The following is a 15923-nucleotide window of genomic DNA, read 5'->3' on the forward strand; positions in this document are numbered from 1 at the left end:
TATTAGCCCTCTAAATCACAGTAAATTATGCGTTTACGTCACGGACATGCCACTGATCAGACCCCTTCAGAGCTATGACATGATATGAAAAATGAACAATTTTTCAAGTTTGTCACTTTTGATAACTGCATGTGCATGAAATTTAAAATGTGAAAAATATGGACTGAATGAATTAGATCTGGATATATGTGTAATGTTGCTAAACCTGCAACATTGTAGCCCAATTGGGGTGACTTTTGATGATTTCTCGCACAACTTGAGCACTTTCTGCCCATAGAACCAATTGTAAGGAAATAAATTGGGTGACTTTTCAACATTGGCTCCTGTGAAGCTCTGTGACTTCTGTTAGTATCCCGGGTTAGTATCCTGACCCTTCAAAACCAATTGGACAGTAATAACTGCGCGCTATCTGCTTTTGGAGGGGGCTAGGTATTTTTCTGAGGGAGCACAAGGAAAATTACAGAGGCCCAACACAAACCCTGACGATTTCGTGTAATGACCGTAAAAAAGATGGTGCCATTTTACAAATTTGTTTCATGAAAATAACACAGTTTTTTGCTTTATAGACTATTGAAAATATATCCTGTCATTCACTGTTTTAGTGAGCATTCAATACACAAACGCTTACTTGCGGTGATTATACGTGCCTGTTTGCGCGTCAAGAAACGATAATTAACCCGGGTTATTTATGTGCGAGATTGGAACAATTATGCACTTTGCTGGCAATTGTGAAATATTGACATTCATTTGTGTTTGTGTGCTTACCACAGAGGACTACAGAGCGTGTACCACCAGTCAAAGTCTCCGCCTCATCCGATAATGAGGGCCGATTGTTCCATGAAATGCGACAGGCGAGACTGCTACGCAATTACCGCATATTTTCATGGTCTATTGCGTAATCGCGAAAGCACACAATGCTCTATCGCGTATTCGCAAAGGCACGCAGCGCTGGCGTGATTGTTTGTCACGGCACGATCGAACAATCGGCCCTCATGAATATGCGAGAACTGGTAGCATACAATACATGGGGACTTTGACTGGTGGTACTTTCTCAGTTAATCTCTTTCCTCTATGGTGCTTACCACTAAGTATTTTTGGATCACACATATCGTGAATATTCATGAGGTTATGAATATTCATGAGGTTATGAATATTATCGATTATTTGACCCTCTATTTTAGATGAAAATTTTCAGCAACCCTGGATATTACATGTAGGGGAGCATAGAATTAACCATGTTAACCAATTTGAACACAGGTGTCAGAGTTTGAAATAAAGTCAATTGTGAAAAATAAAACACTAAAAAATACCTGATTTTGCACTGATTTGATTTACACAAGTGCAGTTTCGCAGAAGTGGTGTAAAATAGCTAGTAATTTGAAATATTTATTTTCTAATTTGTTCTTTGGAACCTTTTGTGTTGTATTGATGGTCAATTGGTCATTTATGGGTCACTTTTGAGCAAAGTTTTTTCTTTCTTTCTAATAACTGGAATCATGCTGTGAGCCAAAATTGCCTCATTTTCCGTTAAAGTCCAATAACCCACAGTCAGGAACGAACTCTTATGTTGGTTGAAAGTTGTAGAACATTAAGGTGTTGAAAATATTAAAATATTAAATGAGACTGATTTCACCATTCATTTGATACTTTGAAATTCAACCAGCAACGCTATTCGTCTCTGCATTTGGCTAACCCTGGGTACGGTAGCACTAAAATATCAGGTTGCCTTTTTAAGGGATCTGGAATGAGCGTTTTGAGCGTTTCGACAGTATTTTTTGTGGGACATGAGAGCATATCAGACATATCGAATTGCATTCTGAATACTGAAGCATGTCTTTCTGATATCAAATAATTTCAATTTTTTGAAATTCACGATATAATACCAATTTTATGACAAATTATTAAAATTTGATATTTTTCACATTTTTGATATATCCTCGAAGTCAATTTTTATAAATCTAATGATATATTCTTAAAGTGTATGTAGCTGGGATGAAAAGCCGACGATCAATTGAAAATTTTGACCTTTCATATTGAAGATATGGATTTTTTCCCAAAAGACCTAATTTTTTTTGGTGTTTTGGGGGGAAATCCATATCTTCAATACGAAAGGTCAAAATTTTCAATTGATCATCGGCTTTTCATCACACCTACATACACTTTAAGTATAAATCATCAGATTTACAAAGTTTACTTCAATACTGTTAAATATCAAAATATCAATTTTTAATCATTTGCCATAAAATGTGTATTACATTGCAATTTCAAAAAATCAAAATTATTTGATATCAGAAGGACATTCTTCGTATTCAGAATGCAATTCGATATGTCTGATGTGCTCTAATGTCCCACAATAAATACTGTCCAAACGCTCATACCCCATCCCTTAAAAGCACTCCTTTTTGGCAATAAACGATGGCAATCCACCCTATGCTGTAAAGGACACCCTTTTCAAAACTTTTTTTTGGATGCAGGTGCATAGCGAGTCACATAGTGAGTGACCCTCCGAGGGCACAAACTATACTTTCTTCAAACATTATCCTTTACTTTGCATGTTTATATAGGTTTTTTGTCACACTTTGCGCGAATCAAAATCTATTCTCACAAACAGATCTTTAGTTCTATGTATAGGCCTATAGAAAGGGCAAGATTAAAGGAGAATAAATTTTGATTCTTGCAAATGAATTTAAGACGAATCAGAGCAAGAATTGACTGTCTGATTCTCTTCAAATTTGCATCCCAGATTTATTAAATATATTAATTTGAAATTTGAGAGGCAGAAACCCAATTTCCATGATAGATTTTTGAGTAAAATACATTTATCAGTTGTTATGAGCACCATCGCCTAAAATCACCTTGTATCTTACATGCAAGGGACACCTAAAATAATTGGCTGCAGCTTTGTTTTTACTGGAACCCATTACACAAAATGGGCTATTCCAGGTAAAATTCATACGGCCCCTGTTGAGGACATGACTTTAATCTCCCACACATGAGGTATAGATTTCAAATGGAGTCACCCATTCAGGGAACCCCATTTGAAATTCAAAAGTCAGAAGTAAATTGTTGGACATACGGAACTTACGCTGCCCATCGTTCACACTGCCACTACTCCTGGCAGTGTTTACCGCTACTCCTAGCAACTTGCGCCGACCAAGTTCCACCGGTTGTTCGTCCGACAATGTCAACACAACTACTGTATGGAAGATCAAAGTCATGTCTACCATATAGGGTGTATGGATTTCAACTGGAATAGCCCAATGTGTGGAGGGATTTGGATGTGTGCACCTCTAACAAACTATCCTTGCTGTGGAATTTGACAGGTCTATGATTGACACCTGCCAATCAATTGAAGTGGCATTACCAATGCTTACAAGTTTATATAACAAGCTGAATAGAGTCTCTGGTGTGAATAGAATATGTAAACTGAAGTTAAATGTGTGGATACAAAATAGTTTGTAAAATGGTGACAGTCACCCTACTGAATTGATTGGATTAGAATGCTTCAATGGTGATAGACAGCATACCAACTATGGCAAGCCAGAGGAGACAAAAAAGTTGCCCAAAGTAGAACTAGTTTCTCGAGGGGGGGTGCGAGCGCAGCAGCCAGCAAGGCGCGCAATGTCAAAGAGGGGCAGTCACCCTGCTGAATTGATTGGATTAGAACGCTTCAACGGTGATAGACAGCATACCAACTATGGCAAGCCAGAGGAGGCAAAAAAGTTGCCTAAAGTATAACTAGCTCTAGTTTCTCGAGGGGGGTGCGCGAGCAGCGGCCAGTGAGGCACGCGATGTCAAAGACGGGTTGTCATGGTCCCATATACTAGGCACTGAACAAGTGCTAGCCTGAAGTTGTGTAGTGGATACAATCATTTTCAAAATTGCTCAGGCTTTAAAGGGGCTTTGCCCCCTTACACCCTCATGAGGGGCTGATTGTCCCTTCAAACTCTGATGGTCCAAGTTGACCAATTTTCAAGAAAAATTTCAATAAATCCTCAAATTGGCCCAACAAAAAAATCCTTTGGAATTAGAACACTGGAGAGCAGGATACATGCATGAAAGAGGAAGAAAGTAATGAACAAACAGACAAAAGAATTAAAAGAAAATGTAAATTCAGCATGCATGCAGGGCTGAAAACTGGACCTTGTACATTAAATAGCATGTACGTAGCTAGGTGAACTGCCATGTTTTTGTCTGCTTTGGCTTGCCATACCCAGTAGTTTATACTATGTTGTTTAAAGCTGAATCGAAGTGTTAAGGTCACATGCAACCCTTTTTGACAGCTCTTTAACATTTTCTTGAAAACAATTAAAACTGGAGACCATATTGAGGGTCCGTCATGAGATTCATTTACAAAAGTCAAGGGACAAGCAGTGATTTGCTGACTCTGGACACCTGTATAAAATGCATCAAAATTCATGCACATATTGCAGATTGCATGGTATGCACGGCCCTGCAAGTTGCTAACACTTCAAAGTGTTCATAGTTCTGGTCGCTTGAGTTCAACTCCCCTCACAGGTATGGAATCCTACCAGTGGCGTAGCTGGGATTTTTTCCAGGGGGGCAAGCCTGTATGGGGCGGGGGCCCAAATCCACCAAACAAAAATGGGGGTAGGTGCGAGTGGTGCGAAAAGAAAATGTACTTTCTTATTTTAGGGGCCTGGACCCGGTACCCATCTGGTCTAATCGTAAATCCGGCCCCAAGTTTGAAATAGCTCAATGGTAAATGACTTAATCGGCCAATTTTGTGTCGATACTGAAATTTTTCGGTTGGGGCATGCTACAAAAAACATGTCGGACACAGCCTTCTTGACCACCTTTTTCGACTTTTCTTTTTGGGTTGACCATTTTATTGTTTTAGTCATTATACTGTTCCTATAAGTGCTTTTGTGCAATTAGCATTTCAAAAGATTTATATTTCTTTGTCTTCAAGAAGTCATTACAAGTATATTGTCGAGTATATTGATAATAATCGTATGGCCCTACATATCGTAGGCCTATGGATTCCCTCTTTCTCTTTCCCTTCTCTTCCCCATCTTTTTCCTCTCTCTCCATCCTTTCTCTTTTTTCCCCGCACTAGGGGGGCGGGGCCCAAATAGACAATTTTTGCCAGGCTTATTGACAATAATCGTATGGTATTGCATATCGTATGGATTCCCCCATCTCTTTTCCCCTCCTCTCCCTATCTCTTTTCCCCTTCTCTCCTTCTCTTTTTTCCTCTCTCTCTCCTTTTTCCCTTTTTTTTCCTTCGCTAGGGGGCGGGGGCACATCACAATCCAATTAGATGGTCAGGTTCATGGAGAATGTTACAAACTGTTGTATGTTTTGCCATTTCGTTTTTTCTGTAGGGAATATGTTTTATCATTAAAGGAAGTGTCCGGCCATCACAACATTAGGTCTTATATGTTAGAAAAATAATTAAAATCGGATATGGGAAACTATCCAAAATACAGCACAAACGGACATCACTATTTGTGTGCATAATACAAATTATATGAAAGCGGCCTTCCATATCGGACATTCACCTTAAATATGTAACTTTCACATGTTGCGTGCGTAAATGTTTGATAAGTATGGATTAAGATTAGGGAAACGTCAAGTTGATGGGATTAGAGACTTGCAATTGCCTCAATACATGTAGCTGCACCATAATAGTAAAAGTTAGATTATTTCTTGTGCATGGACCAATTCCATATTCCTCACCATTGCTGGGTAAATGAGTCATATTTTGAGTATAGCAAATTTATTACCCTGCGACAAATTAACATACTTTGTTCTACTCTGCCCCTTCTCCTCGGAGTCCTGTATTTGGATTATGATCCAAGTAAGTCATCCTTAGTGAAAATGGTGACTGGTAGATCGTTTTCAGACTCGTTGCTTTAGATTTGGGTTGTAAATTTCAGAAAACTAGTTTAGAGAAGGGGTACTTTTTCAAATTTTTCTCCAAAAACAAAATCAGGAAACTGTAAACTTTTCAATTTGCAAAAATGTCAACAATTTGCCAAAATAACCTTAATTTAAATAGCAAATAATTTAAAATATATCTGTATTTGTATAGTTGTTTGGTCTCTCTTTCATTAAATTTGGTCTATTTTCAGGGTATTAACGTTTTCGGAATCCCAACAGCACGTCCCTACCAAATCAAGATCCCCGTGATTTTCACTAAGGGTTTTTATCAGTACCCTTTTGACTATTTTTAGATTTTCCAGGAAAGAGTTCAAAACCAATGTCAAATGCGTAATATTAGCTACCACACAATCCATCATTTTCACACCTCAAAAAGAGCTCATGATATTTTTGGAAAAAAGTTTACTACAATTTAATTTTCTTTAATTGATCTGTCAAATCGAAGGAAAAAAATAATAGTCACTGCACATATCTCATTTGTGCACCTGAAAAAAACTCATGATTTCATCAGCAAAATCTGCCACAATTTCATTTATTTAGCCCTCTCCATGCGGGTACCGGGTGTCAACTGTAGACGACACATTTCAAATTTTGTTTTAAAAATTCAAACATTTTTGAAATGTAAATTTTCATGACCATATTTGGAATTAGCATGAAAAATGCATCAAAATGAGTACAAACAAGCTTAGTATTGGTTCAGTGGTTCTTAAAATCGCTCTTGATATTTTGAGGAAATATCTCAAAACTTGGACTTTTTATGTTGAAGCCTATGGCTGGCATGCAGAGCATTAAATGGAGTGAGGCATTGCCCTCAAAACCACATATTGCCCCATACCCTAGGGTCTATGAGTCTGCCCACTAGCACAACATTCCAGCGGTTTAAGATAGCGTTAAATTTGATATTAAACGATTGTTCTCTTTTGTTGCCGTCTTTGAAGCCGAACCACACCCCATTTCTGAGCCTGGAAGGACCATTCTGTGTGCTGTACAATAGCGAGCTAGTCAGACCTTGCAGGCTGATTTCATTCATGAAAAGATTGGTAAAAATTGAAATCTTGTAGTGAGACCACAGCTTCCATACTGCTGCAAGGCTTATCCACATCCTTTGAATTTAGTCACGCATAGGTGTGTAGGAGTGGAGGGTTTGGTTTAGGTATCACTAAAATTATACAGGGTGTTCGAATCAAAGGTGAACTCCTACCAATATGGTGATGTGCAAACATGGGTAGCATTTTCGGCCTTCTGGTATATCAATAGCTATCAATGACCCCTTTTACAAAGCCTATTTTGGTATATGAATGGGTCCTTTTTTCAAAATTTTCTCAATTTTTTCGGAAAACAGCCCAATTTTCCTTAATCTAGCCAAAATTTTGGGAAAATTTGTAAAAACTAAGACAATTTTGGTTAAATTCGGGCGAAAATTTGGACTTTTGGTATATCAATGGGTCCAAATTTCTTGAAAATTTGGTATATTTATGGGTCCACTTCCAAAACCTCAGCGGCACGTCCCTACCAAAACCAAACTTGAGTACCCCCCCCCCCCGGGCCTAGATGGACACAGTCATAGGGTCCAATGGCAGGGTCTAGGACCTATTGGGATAGTAATGGTAAACTAGCCCAGAATTTCCTTGATTCATGACTGATGCCCAGATTCTAATAAGACAATGATTGAGTGGATGCTCACCACTGTATCAGTACAATTTGTAATGTGATTGTAATTGATAGGGGAACAATTGTGCACTCAAGGTGCACGGTGTATTGTTGGTCGAAGCAGCCAAAAAAATTGATTTTCATTATTTAAGTCAATATATTATTGAAAAATAACACTTTGATGTTTTGTAAAAGTTCATTCTACTAATCATATACTTTGAAAACGTGCTTGATTTATTGTTGTTAATGAGTTATGTACCTTTTACAAAAGTGTTGTTGTTTCAGCCCTCTCTTTACAACATTACTCAAGAACCACAGGACCTACAAAACTATATCTGTGATATCTGAATTCTTCTACACGAAAAAAATGTTTATCTTCAATATGAAAGATCCAAATTTTCAAATGATGGATGGCTTTTACTCCCAGCTACATACACTTTAATTACATATCATTAAATTTATTAAGTTTACTTCGAGGACTTTGTTAAATATCAAAAGTATAAAAAATATCAATTACATCGTTGGGGAATGGGGATTTTAGCATGTTTAGGAGGATTTCAAAAACTTTTTGTGAGCAAGAGGGGAATCCAAAATTTCTTGCCATGAAAGAGAGGGAAATGTGAAATTTTAAATGGATAAATTTCATAAAATAAGTGTGTGGAACATGGAATTTTTGAATGGAAGCGAAGGGGGAACTAAATTTTTTTTGTCGAAAATGTGAAATCCCCATCCCCCTGTAGGCCTAAATAGTGACCGGTCTCTTATTTGAATTTGCCATTTTTTTTAAGGGGGTACTACACCCCTGCCCAATTTTGTGCCTATTTATGCATTTTTCTTAAAAATTATAGCGCATTGGTGACAAGTAAGATATGTATATTATAGGGGCAGGGACTACAACTACTGCACTGGAAATTTTATTTCAGCACAGACAACAGTTGTGGAGTTACAGTCAAAAATGAGGGAAAACCAATATTTGATCAATAAATCAATAACTTGCTTTGAGTTGCTGAAATTTCAGTACAGTAGTTGTAGTCCTTGCCCCTATAATATACATATCTTACTTGGCCAATGTGCTATAATTTTTGAGATAAATGCAAAAATAGGCAAAAAATTGGCCAGGGATGTAGTACCCCCTTAAAGTTGTAAATTCTTCTGGGATCTTGCAATTTCATGAAAATGAGAGACCCTGTTCCATTCTATTCAAGATATGGACACTTCAATAAGATGTAAGTGCTTTGTTACTACTTACTAGTTACTGCCTTTTTGCATTGGACCAAAATATATAGCTCTTTGTATACGGTCCATTGTAACAATAGATTAATTGAACCATTAGGGATTAAATCCACAATTAGGTTAAATAGCCATCATTTGATACGGCCAATTAATATACCATAGGCGCCTGTTATTATATAGAAATACTCTACAATACAAACCTAAACCAGATAAGCAGGTATATGGTCAGCCATTCAGGGAATTCACACCACTTTTCATGCAAGGTTTTCAACATTAGCCATGTTCAGACGGGCTTCGAGGTAGCTTTGTGTTAGCGCCACTCTGAACAAGTATCGTGTTAACTAACACGAAGCTTAACACGGAAGATTTACTACAGAGAAATCTCTGTGGTAGTGCGCTAACACAAAGCAATCGTTCTGTGTTAACGCCCATGTGAACAAGATTCCGGGGTAAGCTTGACCTTATGGATACAGCACCATACAATTTCGCAGTATTTAAAATTTTCTTTTGCAATAAAGTCACAATCAATTATATCTCTGTTTTTCAACGATAATGAGCATGATGAAAGAAGCACCACAAAAACAAAAAAATAATGACATGAACTGGTCAAAAGAAGAAATGGAAGTGCTGATTAAAATGTCTGGAAAGACAAAGAAATTTAGTGGAGAAGAAAACATCTGCTGAAAAAACATGTGTATGACATAAGAGACATTGGCTTCCGCAGCGTACTTGCAGTCAGGTATATAGCAAACGGCCCTATAAACTTTCAGGAAATTCCTATACCATGAAGCAAAGACTGAGCTGTGCAACTAACACGGAGTGCTTAGAGTTAAATACCACGAGGAAGGACCGTGTGGACAAGTATCCGTGTTAAGTAGTGACCTTGCATTACCTCCGTATTATGGTAACATGGAGGTAAGCTCCGGTGTGATCATGCCTATTGGTTCATTTTGTTGAAGGTGACGAAGGTGACTAGGCCAACTGTCTATGATTGCATTGACTAAATCTTCAGACATTTGGTTTTCTGTAATATGATTGATCATTTGTTGCTTTGTTGTCATTGATAAAACAATGTGGTGTGAAAGACTAGCGGGGCGGGGGGCACTCACATGTTAAGGTGATACGGGTATGTGCGGCGGTCAAAGGGTCCCTTTTTCAGGCTCTCCTGCAGTTCCTTAAACCCCACATTTGGATCTCCTCCAGTTCTTTGAGCCTCAAATTCTGACAATTGTAGATCTTTAAGCTCAAATTTGGAAATTTAGAAATTTGTAGCTCAACAGCCTATAATTTGGCCCTAATTTCAGTTCTTCAAGCCCCTATTTTGCCTGAAAATCAGTTCTTAGTTCCCAGAGTTTGGCGCTCTGCACCGCACACCCCTACCAAAATTTAAGTTGAGTGCCCCCCGGGAGACTAGCCAGGAGGAAAATTGGGTGTGGGGGGGGTACTCAGTACAGATGACCATACGGGGGGACGTACCGCAAACATGGGTAGCATTTCGGCCTTTTGGTATAGCAATGACCACTTTTTCTAGGTCAATTTTGGTATATGGATCCTGGATATGTATGGGTCCTTTTTTGCAAACTTCTCTCAATTTTTTTGGAAAATAACCCAATTTTGACTCACAAGGCAAAATTTTGAAATTTACCAAAAATTTTTTGGGAAAAGTTGTAAAGATTAAGACAATTTATGTTAAATTTGGCCAAAAATATTGAATTTTGGTATGAAAATTTAGTATATTGACGAGTCCACTTTCAAATTCTCAGCGACACATTCTTACCCAAACCAAACTTGAGTACCCCCAACCTTGGAGGAACATAAACAGCTTGATACACAACTTTGGAATGAAAATGATTGGATGATTAAATCAAATAATGAAGGAACAAATGAATAAAAAGCCTAAAGAAACTGAAACATTAACTCCTTCCATATGCTTTACTGGTGACACTTACCAGTCCGGTCCGACTGCCTGATCAGGAAGTACTGCCGAATCAGGCAGCATGTTGCCACGTTAGGCAACACAGGCTTTGGTAACCCGTCCGAATTTGACAGACTAAGGACTAAATTGTTCATGGTGATTTTATAAAAGATCGGGGAAATTTTACTTTGGCACACATGAGCTACATGTAAGTTGACAATTTTTCATCGGGCGAAAAAAATTCCACCGGAGAAAAATAATTTAAATAACAAAACAATTTCTAACAGATTTTTAAAAATTTGATTTAAATATGCAAATTAACTTTATTTTAACTAAAATTGATGAAAAATTACTACTAATTGTACATTCATTGATAATTTTATATATTTTAGACTTCTTTACTCTAAACCAAGAAATAACGGTATATTAAAAGATACTCTATTTGAAATAGAGCATTGCATTGTGTGATACCATACTGCCTGACTCGGCAACATACTGCCTGATTCGGCAGTACTTCCTGATCAGGCAGTCGGACCGGACTGCTTACAATGATGATGTTCAGTACTGAATCACAGATTGTTTCAAGGGGCAAGGGGCTGGAAGCAGCCAAAGACAAGTGGCTCAATGAGCTGTATGGGGTGGGTGCTGGCTGGAGAGGTGTGTTCACCTCCTGTGCAAACTGAGAAAGCTTGACATCTAGTGGTAAAAAAATCAACTTAATATCATTGTAATTTGGTCAAAAATGGTCATTCAGCCCTATAAATAGAATGTAAATCATGCCCATATGTAAATCCACCCCTTAATTGATGATGATGGTAGGAAAAAGGAGGATAATGATGCATGATAATTTGGATGATATTAATAGTAACAAGTACATAATTGGTTAAAGGCCCATTCAGCAATTTGTTCATTTGTAAAATCGTCAAAATTCAATTTTTTTTGCACCTGTGGTTGTAGTATAGTTGTACTAACATTGTGTTTAAGGTCGTTTTACTAATCTCAACTTCAGTAGAGAAATTGGCTACACATTTTAATGGGATTTCAACTTTGTCAATACTGCTGTTTCAGTTGTTTTATTACCAAATTTTTCATTTTAGAAATATGACTTTTATACACAATTTGAATTTTTTCACACTTTTGCTAGGATATGGGCCTTTCAGAAGAAAGGAAAATTTTCAATGATAGCAATAAAATGAGACTATTCAAACTCATCTGTAGATCACCAGGCATATTATATCCCTAAGATTACTAAATGAATAGGGAAAGGGTTACTTTAAAAGGCATCTTTAATGCTCTGCCTGCTAGCCATGCGCTTCAATGGAAAAAGTTCAAGTTTTGAAATATTTTCTCAAAATATCAAGATTTGTCTTAAGAACTACTGAATCAATACTAGGCTTGTTTGTACTCACTTTAATGCATTTTTCATGCTGATTCCAAATATGGTCATGAAAATTTACATTTCTGAAATTTTTGAATTTTGAATTTTTTTTTAAACTTGTCGTCTGCAGTCGACACCCGCGTGAAGAGAGTTAAAACTCTGTACAGTTTAAAATGAATCAGTTTGATCTTTACCTCTATCCTCTATGATCATCACAGATCCATTGTCTTCTAATAAAAGTTGTAATATTACATGGTCAAGAAAATCATCAAAAGAAGGAGTGGACAGTTGATGGGTTTTTGATCCCTTGGCGCTTAACAATAGGCGAAAGTGAGTGACAATTACCTCCAAAGGGATACAATATCCAAGCCAGGTAAGATCTATTTCTGAAATTTAAGACGATTTGAAATCCAAGTTGTTACAGGTGTTCCAGGTAGTATAGTTTGTTGTCGGCACAGGTCTGTCACTAGGATCCACAACATGCTCATCTATCAGGGCACAGTTTTTTAACCCTGATACATTTGTACATTCATTGAATGACCTTTGAAAATTTGGGTACAAAAACTCATACTCTGCAACTTGAGGTCAAATTTTGCCTTATGGTTGTTTAATTGAGGTTATTGAATTGGCATTGGGATGAGGCCATTGTGGTCCATAGTGAAAGTGGTTGTCATGGTTACCATAGCTGTCCTTTAGTGTCTTTGGTTGCTTTTCCAACTTTCCAATCAAACTCGGAATCACATTAGGAAATGCAGAAAAATATTTCCATGGATCCGCACTTGGCAGTTTCTGGGGGAAGAGGTGGTTAAAGTCATTTTATTTTTTATAAAAAGATCTACATAAAAAATGCATGATCAGTCCAAGAGAACGCCAAATATGGATCAGGAGTATTACATAATAATACCCTGCTATGACAATAGCTGCACTAGGTTAATCGTATAATCTCCTTATGTGGTTAGCATGGCTGGGCCAGGAAATCCACAAGGTCAGCCAATGTATGTACATGTATTCGGTACATGGGCCATATCTTTTACAATGGGTGATAAATTTCTGGTTGGTTTTATTTCAAAACGCAACATTCGATATTCTAAAGCTTGGTCCAAATCCAAGAGAAGAACCAACTCTAGTAATTTATGTGGTTTCAAATTATATCAGACGTTGCCTTTTTTGATAGAAATGGTGTTTGTTGATGTGCACAGTTTCCCATTAGATCATAACATGCTGTTGTACATCCAAGGTCAAAGGTCTTTTAATCCATATTTGGCGTTGTTCTGGGACTGATGATAAAGGTGATATCCAAGTGGCCCATGAATCCAAGGACCTTGTCGGCCTGCTGTTACTCTTTTGATGTACCAGTTGTGATCTAAGTAAGATAACAATGGTTCTATAGGATCTGTGATCTTATATTACCTGTGTGGTTAAGCCCCCTCAAGTGTTTGGTGAGATTTTAGGAACACAGTAGTAGGTCATATTACCAGTTAACTTCAACTTGTTGGACCAGTAATAACCTTATAGTTTGATCAGCTCGTAATCGGCGGAATTGTTAGGCTTTTACCACTATGCCGACTTACCTGTCTGGTCTATATTTTGTGTGTTAAAGAAAGTAGACAAGTATATAATTTGAATTAATAATAATTTGTGATTCTTCTGGTGAGATGTCACAAGACAGTTCTCAAAATACAATTTATTTATAATCCGCGATTAAGTGCCAAGATATGCCCCTATGGTGTGCTATCCCCATTCTTCAAGGGTCTGGCAACCAAGGGGTCTTATTTGGTTCAAAATTGTACCCAAGAAAAAAAGTTACACCCTTCTTATTTCTTTCTTCCTCCCTTCTTTCCTTCCCCTAGCCAAATAGCACCTGGGATGCTAGGGTTAATAATTACACCTTAATTCCTTCCTATATGAGGAATTAACCCAAACCGATCCAAACATCAAAAAAGCTTAATGCACAAAGCAACTTCAGCTTGTTGGTTGAAACAATATCTGTCTTAGGGGGAAAATCATTATTGCGGATAATTTTAATCATTTCCATTGTTTAGAAAATGGCTTTCTGGTGGCCCAAAAAAGACATCTGGGGGTGGGTGGTGGCTAAATGCGTTGCTACCTACCCCCATCAAGGGTTGAATCTGGGAGGGGTGGGTGGCTAAATTGCCACATACCCCCCCCCCTCCCATTAAAGGTTGAATTTGAAGAAAATTCAACTTGCAAATGCCTTTTTTTTTAAAGTAAATATTTAAAAAAAGTCTTTTGGCATTTCCAACAGTGATGATTTTTAATGTTGATGATTTTTAAATGTTTAAATATTAAATAAGATTTATTTCTGATACGGAATTAAAATGGAATTCAGGTACACAACTTTCTCTCAAACTTTGTCACATGATTATCACAAGCGTGTTTCAGTTCAGGGAAGTTCAGTTATACACTCTTGGACTGAAATTGATCGCAATCACAAATAATTTTATCATCTTGTACCATATGTTGGTATCCCATATCTATATCATAATAAAACAATGTGAAAGATAATACAGATGATACTTCTTTTATTTTGCACATGTGAAATGTTTACATACCCACGAGCCATTTAAATATGACATTAAAACGCAGATTTGTACAATTAATAGGTGCGAGTGCTTATGGCAGTGTGAGCATGTTTTGTGCATTCTCAGTACACAGAGCAAAATGGTCAATTGTCATTTTGTGAAAGAAATAGTCCTTACAAATGAAAGTTTTATATCAATGATATCAGTAAATACATATTAAGGTTGTTGAACTGTTTGTTTGTTCTTCGGACAAAGATTGTTGTTGTAAGTTAAGAAATGAATTGACCAAGAAGGTCACTGAAAACATAGCCAGACACTTATGTTGTATATTTACATTATGATTGTATTCTATTGCTAAAATACTTGGGTTTTTTTCATAGCGCATATCATAGTTGGCATTTTTCACCCACCGGATTCTATCTATTAAACAGGACATTTATTTATTTTTCTTATTTGTTTATGTTATTAGAAAGTAAGAAAGCTAATGTTTGAATAAGAAAGGCAAACAAAATTAATAACGTCAAAATTAAAATGAAAATATATAACTTTTTGATGCAACTCAGCAAACATGTAAACATTTGATTCTATTATGCATATTTTTAAAGCCCACGTTATTCCCCTGAAATCAAATCCTGTAAAAGGCTCACCCCTATAATATGAATGGTTCTATCCACACATCACCTGCATTGAGTAGAGTCTCCCATTCCAACACACACATTCTGTAAACTAGGCACGCTCCATTATTGACTCTACCACATAGAGTGGTGGTGATGGTGGAGGTGAAACCAACGTGTTACAAATTAATTCAGCATTAGAGTGAAAAGTGTGGAGAATTTAGCAGCTAGCTGAGTGAACGGAGATATCTCTATTGACTTTTTTATTTCCCGCTCAGTTCACTCACAAGTGGTTCTTTTCAGTGTGGGTAGTGTCGAGTATTTTGCCTCAGGTTTGAATTAGCCCCGCTAGCACTAGGCATCCCTGGGTAGCCTACTTGGCCACGGTGTACATACGAGGTACGCAGCTAGCTATTAATAGGATAGGAGGCTCAGCCTGGACGTACGTTACGTGTGGAGCAATCATATCGGTGGACAAAATTGACAGGTAATCATTCAGTTGGGTTTAATCACAAGACCACATTGATTTACTACACTGAACAAGTTGCATAAACTGAGCTGAGCATCTTTCTTTCTAGACCAAAGTTTTGATGCAATCACAGGATCGTTCAAACGAACGGAATTGACTTGATTTGTCAATATCTAGATCAAAGTTTTGACGGAATGTGACGGGATCGTTCAAA

At 37.3% G+C, this 15923-nt stretch overlaps 1 protein-coding gene across 3 annotated transcripts in view; it reads left to right on the forward strand.

Moving 5' to 3' along the window:
• The window catches only part of LOC140162797 (growth factor receptor-bound protein 14-like), a 206588-nt gene that overhangs the window by 52896 nt on the left and 137769 nt on the right, over positions 1 to 15923 (forward strand). The window contains exon 1 of one of the 3 annotated variants that reach the window (XM_072186098.1): positions 15352 to 15727. The exons of the other annotated variants lie outside the window; for them this stretch is intronic. The gene's annotated coding sequence lies outside the window, so the exon portion shown is untranslated. Of the gene's footprint in view, positions 1 to 15351; positions 15728 to 15923 lie in introns of those variants that run through there. 3 annotated transcript variants of the gene reach the window in all.

This window comes from Amphiura filiformis, chromosome 10, assembly GCF_039555335.1.
Source record: "Amphiura filiformis chromosome 10, Afil_fr2py, whole genome shotgun sequence".
NCBI lineage: Eukaryota > Metazoa > Echinodermata > Ophiuroidea > Amphilepidida > Amphiuridae > Amphiura > Amphiura filiformis.